Below are 9,137 nucleotides of genomic sequence, written 5' to 3'. Positions count from 1 at the left end.
GTTGTGAGGAGAGACCGGTCCTTAGAGAGGGACATCATGCTTGGGAGGGTGGAGGGACAGCGCAGGAGAGGAAGGCCCTCTATGAGGTGGGTTGATTCAGTGACTGGGATAATTGGGATGGGAGTATGAGAGATTGCGATTGGCACAGGACAGAGCGGAGTTTAGGGCTGTTGTGCACAGGGTCGCTATGAATCGCAAGCGACTCGACGGCACATAACAACAACAACAACATATTACATGCGTATATAAATATATATGTATACATGTTTATATGGAAGCTCTGGTGGCCTAGTGACAAGAAGTTGTGCTGTAATCCCGAAGCCATGCAGTTCGTGGGAAAAGGATGGGCAGTCTCCTCCCATGTGATTAACTGCCTCTGAAAACCCGCTGGAGGGTCAGCCAAGGACTGGCTCTGACCTGATGGCACACAACAACAACACAACATGTTTATATAAATATGCGTCTATTATTGAAAAAAACTGAATAAAGAAAAAGCTCAAAGACCATACAGCAAAATATAAGCATGTGACTATTGGTGTTCGGTGTCTAAGTAATTGATTCAGCTCTCTGCATTTTCCAAATTTTCTATAATCAGGAAAATACACATCATTCAAAGGAAGAAGCAATCATAGCTTTTCTACTTCACAGATCTCTGATTTTTAGGGAGGAAATTGTCAGAAGAAGAAGAAACACTCCCAGGTGTGAAAGGACAAGAGCACGAATAGGGAAGCTCCATCAGTTTAGAAAGCTGAAGAGACAGGCAAGTAAATGACCCAAAAAGAAATGAAAATATGACACAGCAAGATGTAAGAAGGAAATAACAAGCCACTAGGTGAGGACTTACAAAGTAAATTAAAACACAAAGTGTGACAGGAAATGGGCTTTGCTTTTCACAGATCTGCTCATCAAGTGTGATACACCAGGCCATTGTTATGCTGCAATTCAAAGTGATGTTATACTGGGATAGAGTTACAAGAAAACTATTTCTATAACACAGAAGATTATCATTATTAATTAACTTGGCAAGGCAGGATCCAGCCTACCAAATGAGTGAAAATGTTTCTTCCTCAATAATTTTCTTTTTATTTCCTCCACAGTACATTTATCTGCTCTGTTGCTCCAAGTTTTGGATAAAAACAGAATTCAGGAGTATCCTGGGGGTAGGAGAGAAGTAAAATTGTGATCTGGTGATGGAGGTCAGAGTGTTTAAGTCTTCTGCTACTACTAGCTGAGGAAAGCAACTCTGAAAGTGATCATATGGAAGAACAGAAAAGAAATCTGAACATTGAGATAACTTGTAAAGTCTTCTAACAACTCAGAACGGAATCATTACTATTTATCCAATGGGTTTTTGAAGGTTGTAAGTCCCAAGGGAGATTACTCACCTTTCTCCCTCAGAACTGCAAGTGGATTTGAACCACTATCTAAAAGCACCAGCTTTGGATTAGCAGCACAACTCCTTACAGACTATACCATCAGACATTTATTCAATCTATGGCTACCGAAGAGAAGTGCTCAAGTTACACACAGCATGGCAAAATTCAATGCAAATTTCAGAGTTCTTTAGTACAAACAATACCTGGAAGGTGAAAGCAGCTGTTTATCTGGGTAGTATTGGAAAGAATCATCCAAAAATAGAGGCGGGTAAAGTGTGAATACAATGCATAAGAACTCTAAGTAAACCAGCATAAAATAAAATTTAAAAAAAGGTACTGAGAAAATAAAAAATAAAAATAGGAAGCATTTCACTGTATGAAAGGGAAGAATTTAAAACCTAGGCTCACTAAATTACACTCCCTAAGAAAGAAGAGATAGAAACTGTTAACTATTTCAACTTACTTGAATCCACAGTTAACATTAGCAGCCAGGAAATTAAAAAAATAAAAACCAACCCCATATACTTAATTGTTAAAGTGTGCTGTCAGAGATCTCGCTAAAGTGATGAAGAGCAATGATGTCAGTTTGCAGACTAAGGTGCACCTGATTCAAATCATGATCTTTTTTTAGTCACTTCATTTGCAGCTAAAAGTTGGAAAATGAATAAGGATGACAGAAGAATAGATGCCTTTGAGTTGTGTTGGAGAAGAGTTCTGAATATTCCACGGACTGCCAAAAGGACAAAAAACCCCACAAGTATGTCTTGGGAAAGGTCCAGCCCATGTGTCTTTTGGAGGCAAAGGTAGTGAAATTTTGTCTCGCATACTCCGGGCATGTCGTTAGGAAAAGCCAGTTCTTGGAAAAGGACATTCTGCCTGGAAAGGTGGCGTGTCAGTGAAGGAAAAAGACCCTCAATGAGCTAGACAGACACACTGGCTATAAGAGTGAGTTTGAGTACGTCAGAGATGGTGACGATGGCACATGATAGGGAAGGCTCAGAGCCATTGTTCCTAAAGTGACTCTGGGTGGCAGCCGACACACCGGTACTTACCAACAACAGAACCTCGTAGGTGACTATGGACAGTCACTTAGCATCTCTCAGTCCATTCTTTACTATAAAACCAAGATAGTAATATACAGGGTTATACTGAAAGGTTAAATTAGCCTACATACATACAATGCTAACCTCAGGGTAAGGCATTCATCGAATGATAGCTAAAAATAGTATATAATTAGCAAAAGAAAAGAGCAGGCTTCAAGTTAGAAAATATATCAGAAAATGGCTGGGGGTGTCTGTTAAAGATTGGGGGGTGAGGGTGCTCAGGACACACCTGACCACTCACCCCTGGGAATATTCCCCTGGTTGAAGATGGAATCCTGTTAAGCGTGATCTGAATGGGCTATCAGTTATATTGGTGATGTACGCTGAGATGGTATTATTAAAATGCAAACTTATGAAAATGAGACTGATAAACCTTTGCCCATCCTTAGGGGGAAGAAGAATTTCTGAAGTAGCAGTGCACTATGGGATTGTGCCTTTAGGATGCTGACCTAGATATGCTCCCAAGTTAATTTATGCTTTTCTATCCCTTTTACTATAGCTTTCTGGTAACCTATTGGGTAAGGAGTTGTGCTGCCAATCCAAAGCAGGTGGTTCGAATCCACCAGCTGTTCCATGGGAGAAAAATGGTAAATCACCTCCCACATGATTTACAGTCTCTGAAAATCCACTGGAGGGTAAGCTAGGAGTCAGCCCCAAATGGAGAGCACACAGCAACATACTTTTTACTGTCCAGATTTCGCTAAGTGCCAATCACTACCTGATTAAATGGAAACCAGTGACTGAAGAGCTCTGTTTAAGAACTCAGTGGCAAGCACAATAGCTCATGCCTGTCTTCTTTTAAATGCATGGATGCATGCCCATCCACACTATAAACATGCACACACATCCCACCACTACCCACCAGCTGTCCCGATCCGCCAAGTCCATTCAGATGGATTTTATTTACTATCAGTCGTCATAGTTGGAAGGAAAATCTCCACAGATAAGCTCACACATATGTGTCCTCTAGGTTTTGTGTTCTTTACAGCACGTTGTACATTCCCATAGTGAGAAGAAAACCAGAAATCAAGGTGAGAATTCTTCTTTTGGTATTTTCATTGCTTTCATGAGAAACAAGCACGCCATATGTCATAATGGGAATCAGAGGTGGCATTTGGGGAGGCTGCCAATTTTTCAGGGTGTGTGTGTGTGTGTGTGTGTGTAGGGGATTTGCTGTTTTCTGCTAAAATTACTATAGCAGATAATACAGAAATAAAATTCAGTAGGTCCTGATGTTAGATTTTGGGCACCAAACTGAATTTAGGGAGAACAGACGTATCTGGCCTCTTCGGGGACCTGGCCCAATGCCTCTTGGGGCTCTAGGCTCAGCTGTGGCAAGCTAATAAGGTTACCCTGAAGCAGATGCAGTTGTTAATACAGATGTGGCATGGGACCTCCCGAGGCAGGTCACAGTCATGATAACTCATGGTAAAATGCAATATACACATTATGAAGGCTCATGACGGGGCACCTCGAAACAGAGGCATCATCATACGTCACTCTTCCTTTGTCTCCTTTTCTCTCAGTTCGCCTGAAGTTAAGCTGCCCGGTCATCTCTCTGTGTGTGTGTGTGTGTGAGAGAGAGACAGACAGAGAGAGAGAGAGAGAGAGAGAGAGAGAGAGAGCGCCCCCCCCCCTTACTGCCAAAGGTTTTAGCTCATTCTAAGGCAATCAAAGTTATCTGGGACGTATGTATAGGAAACCTCACAGCCACCGAGTGTGACAGCTGGTGCCGGGGACCAGGAAGAGGAATTGCCAGTATTTATGGACACAATGGAGAGGAATGGGTTTTGGCAGCCAGTTTCAAGGTTCATGGTGTGTGGTGAAATGGCTAATACTGTGGATGAGGGCTGACTATAAATAAGAGCATGTGCTGCTTCAAATTCTCCAGCTAGTAACAGTCCGAGATAATGCTTTAGGGAGAAAAGGAAGATACAAACTACTGGATTTCATTCTACTGATCATTCTATTGAAGACAGTGATGGGACTTGGAACATCTACAATTTTGGCATCTCCTGAATGAACGGACAACTATATATATGCTTTGCACACTGAAGCAGAAACTTCTAAAGCTGTTTGCTGGTAAACCGAGTTCAAGCAGGAAAGAGCTAACCAAATCATGTTGAATAGGCTAAGCACAGAAAGAACTGGATTTGGTCTAAATTTAGTCCTGTTAGACTAATAGGGCAGTGTTACCCTTTCACTTCTAATATTCTGATTTTTTGCCCTAGAAGAGAGACAAGTAGGATGATTTCTGAAATTCCCCAACCACTTCGTTAACAAGGATGGCGGGTTACGACATGATAAGTGGTGGCTTACGGACACCAGGGAGCGGTCTTCTGTGGGATTTCCAAACTTCCTAATCCTGGGGGAGGGAGGGCACAGGGTAGAAAAGGTGAGGAAAGGTGAATCTCCTTTGTGAATTGTGCTGTCCCAGGAAGAACTCCACTGCTGGAATCACCCTTTAACTTGCCTGAAACAATTTTATATCCTTTATAAGTGGTCATGAAGGGAACACTCATTGTGGTCCAATTTGAAATCCAAGACTCAACATTACAAATTAAAATGATGTTGGGTTTGAAAGAAAAGGCCTTACTTTTACAATGTTCCTATTAAGTACTATTCTAAAGTGTTTGCAAATGAACACCTCCAAAAAAGAAAATCTCCAGACAAAAAATTAAAAGAGAAATTAAAATGAGGAATAACTGGCAGACACAGACTAGTGTATGATTTCAAGCATACTAGGCGCTCTGGTGACTTAGTGGGAAACTATGCTGGCAATGCAAAGGTACATGGTTCGAATCCACCACCTGCTCTTCCGAAGAAAGATTGGCTATATTTTCATATGTGATTTACTGCCTCTGAAAACCCACAGGAGGGTCAGCGATGGGTCGGTTCCGATTCAACAGACCTTAACAATAATACAACAGGACAATGGACATGGGATTCTATGATAATCTAAGGGGCAGTGATTGGAAACAGCTTTTATATTGCCAGTCTGTATCTGCAGCGTATAAAGCTTGAGGAGATGTAATTATCTAAGACTACTCATTTGTGCATTCACTCCTTCATGAATCAGCCATCAATTCAAGAGGCATCTCTTGCAAGCCAATACATTAAATAATGTTTTTAACAGGATCTCAGTATTGTAAAGTCAGTCTAACAGGGCTTGGCCATCAGAGCAGGCAATCTATTATTTATTGTAAAAATGCAGTGAATGTGAAGGACCAAGATCTATATCCAATTTGAGTGTGGCGCTAAGGTTGGATGTGGTTTCTTGAAAAAAAGTAAAAAAAAGAGGAAAGAGAGGTACTTGAAATAGTTATCTCCATGACTAGAAAGTTTATAAACAAAGAAATGATGATAATTATAGAACAGAGTTCAGGTATTTTGTTCATAGGGTTGCTTTGAGTCATACTGGACTTGATGACAGTTGAGACTAGTGTTGTTATATTCTGGAGGAACATTCTTCTACTTTGTACATCACTCCTTGTCAATTTGCTGTAATCTGGGCTAGCTGTGATGCTGAACCTCATGCCATTGGGGTATCAAATACCAAAATGGTTTACCAGCATTGACAGTGCTTGGTGGAGCTCGAGTTGTAGGACAGGTTTGGAAGCAGGAGTGGCATCCACTTCCTAAACCACATTACTATGAAAACTCTAAGAACTTGGAGAAATTATGACAGTTGTAGAAAGGGCTTTTGTTCACAGAGTCACTATGAGTCATGCTCAACTTGATGGCAATCAACAACAACAACATCACTAACCAGGACACCTATGATAATTCAGGTTCACTTCTTTAAGATGTTCTTATAATGAACATTTGGTCATATTTACAGTCTGTATATAATATGCCTACATGGTCTTAACATGATAAGAAGACCTTATTAACCTGAAACTTTAAAACACAGTCATTATTTATTTTAGCTGGTAATCAATAAAGAAAAACATAAAAGAGAATTTGCATATACTTTCCTCAAGTGCCCTTTTTCCAGTATAATTCTTTTATTAGTAGAGAAACAGAGGTAGGAAGAGACCCAAATTCAGGATCACATAGCTACTTGGTAGCTGGATCAGAACTAGAATTCTTACCCTCTAATCAATGATTCAAAGTTTTATATACCTCAAGGCAAATACCATATGGCTTTGATTGATTCCAAAAATTTACAAAATTAGCATAATCAATATCAGAGGAGAAAAATGCAGGATTGTATGAGAAATAAAAATCACTATGGGAAGGCAACCAGGACCAGAACCAAGCAGAGTAGGACGATATTATCAACAATGCAGCTAATGGTCTTCTTTCTACTCAAAATAAATTGATAGCACTATGCTTTTTTTTTTAAATGACAAGGAAGGTTCAGAGATTTCAGAGTCGCCGGACACACTAACAACAAAGATCAGCCTGGTTTATATCAAGCCCCTTTCAGCACCGTGTTCTTGGTTTGGTCCAACACCATCCCCCGCAGTGTGTGGAGACAGGCCAGGAGTGTGAGGGCTGCAGAGCAGAGCAGAAGAAAATCAACTGTGAAATTGGTAATTTTATTGAGTTTCACGGGGGGCTTTGTTGTTAAGACACAATGCAATTGGAACAGAACGCCTGTGGTAACACCAAGTACACAGTGTCCATTTTGTGGCCACAGGTAAAACGTCTCTAACCAAAAGTAGCAGAGACGCACACACACCACCTCAGGAGCATTGTGAGAAATGGAAAAAGAGAATGGGTCCAAGGAAGGATGAATGGTTATGTTGCAGGTATGGGGAACTGCCAAAGGAACAGGTGGAGTGTCTCTGTGTGTGTGTGTGTGTGTGTGTGTCTTTGACTCCCAACATCTCAGAAGATTCCTTTTCTGAATAAAGCCTGCTGGCATAGGCTCAGAGAAAAGCTGTCCTTTCACTAGAAATGGTAGCCAGGTCTCCAAAGGAGTATTTGAGGAAGACAGGGGCAGAAGGGGAGGACAGACCGGAATGTAATGCCTGAGCAGCTGAAATCTCAATCCCCCAGGTAAAATAAGAATTAAACATAGCTAACAGGATATTACTCCCAGTTGGAAAAGATCTGCTTGCTGGCAATGTGAAAGTGAAGCTAACAATTGGTATTTGTTCTAGGGTGGTATTTTCCCCCCCTAAAAGCTCAAAGTAGGAATAGTTAAATAAAATATGCTGGTTAACTGTGTAAATACATGTGCAGCTTCTGTGCCCCCCAGGGCTGTCCTGGTGGTGTGTAATTTGGTTTCAAATGGAAGGATGCCCAAGAATGACCAAGGCTTTGAGAGAGGGCCGGGTGGTCACGCCTGGTAACTGGGGTAAAGTGGTGGTGAAAGCAAGGAACACTCCCATTCTGTGAAAAGAGGATCTCTGTGTAAAACATTTCTCCTTTGTAAGCCTCAGCCTGAAATGTAAGCCACCCAACCTAGAAGGTCTCATATTTATCATGCATGCTGGTGGCATTTTTGCAAGAAAGAAATAAGGAAAAGTCAAAATAGTCCTAGATATGATCATCAGTTTAAAGTACGTGTGAGTAAAGCAAGGCTACCCTGTCACATTTGGAGTTGTATCTCAGGAGACATTTGCCTCGACCACGGCTGGCTTCTTCCCCTGCAAAGGAAGCATTTGGGTCAGACGCCACATGAAGAGAAGGGCAGGGTAGTTAGACTGTCAGGATAAGGAGCAGTCAGTCAAATCACCATTCATGTGCAAAGTGGCATACAATGACCAGCTTATTTCTTTTAAATAAATGTTTACTTTTGTGCAATCAGAATAACTCGTATACCCACCAATGATGGAGTATAACTACACCTGGATAGAGCTGTATTTTCCGAATACAGAGGACATAGTAACTTGATTTCAGCAGAGAGGGCAATGAACCCAATGCCATGCTTCTATTCAAAACACACAACCTGTATGCTCGTGTGTGGCCAAGTATGATGGTATATCCGTACATGCTGGGCTCACCCTCAAATCTGCATTAAAACGGAAGCAATGTTTTAGCACCTGCACGGTTTTCCGTTTGCACTGTCTTCTATGCTGCTTTTCTTTTTCCAAATGCAATTAATATGGTTGTGTGTTAAATGATTCAGTGAAAGTAAATCTTTTATATTCAGGTAAGCAATTCAGCCTTGTAAGGTTTTATGGGAATTAGATTTTTTTGAAGTCTGGGTTGAGCATGCCCATAACTCTGACAGAGCCCTGCAGGCTCTTGTCTTCACCTTCAAATCATAAGACAGAGAAATCAAGCTCCCTCTGTGCTCTCAATTATACCAAAAAACACGGAGCAGAAGTCTTCAGTAATTCAATCCCTGTGGAAGCTTCTTCATACTGTTTGCACTGTTGGAACTGCTGACAGCAGCAATCCCACAATCCCCCCTGGTAGACTGTCAAAGTTCCTCACACAGTGCGAGCGGCTCTCTGTCCCACGGCTCCTTCTCCAGAGACCTCTAAGCACATGCATGGCTTTTGATGCTTGCTTGATACAGTGGCCAAGAGGCCAAAAAACATCACAATGAGAGTTCTCATACTCTTATAAGGTGCTTTGTACTCAAACTAATAAGTTCTGTGGCTACATGTGGGCCAGAGTTGGTGTAATTTAATCACAAGTGCAGCTGCATAAACACTGTACTAAGGAATGTCTGCCTGCAATTGGATTCTTTCTTTGA

General features: G+C 41.3%; 1 protein-coding gene across 2 annotated transcripts in view; it reads right to left on the bottom strand.

Moving 5' to 3' along the window:
* Positions 1–9,137, bottom strand: part of ZNF521 (zinc finger protein 521) — a 390,388-nt gene that overhangs the window by 128,260 nt on the left and 252,991 nt on the right. The window lies entirely within an intron of this gene.

Source organism: Elephantulus edwardii, unplaced genomic scaffold (assembly GCF_000299155.1).
Source record: "Elephantulus edwardii isolate Elephantulus edwardi_28Jun2011 unplaced genomic scaffold, EleEdw1.0 scaffold00155, whole genome shotgun sequence".
NCBI lineage: Eukaryota > Metazoa > Chordata > Mammalia > Macroscelidea > Macroscelididae > Elephantulus > Elephantulus edwardii.
Note: the sequence above shows the minus strand (reverse complement) of the source record. Positions and strands in the feature narration are given on the sequence as shown.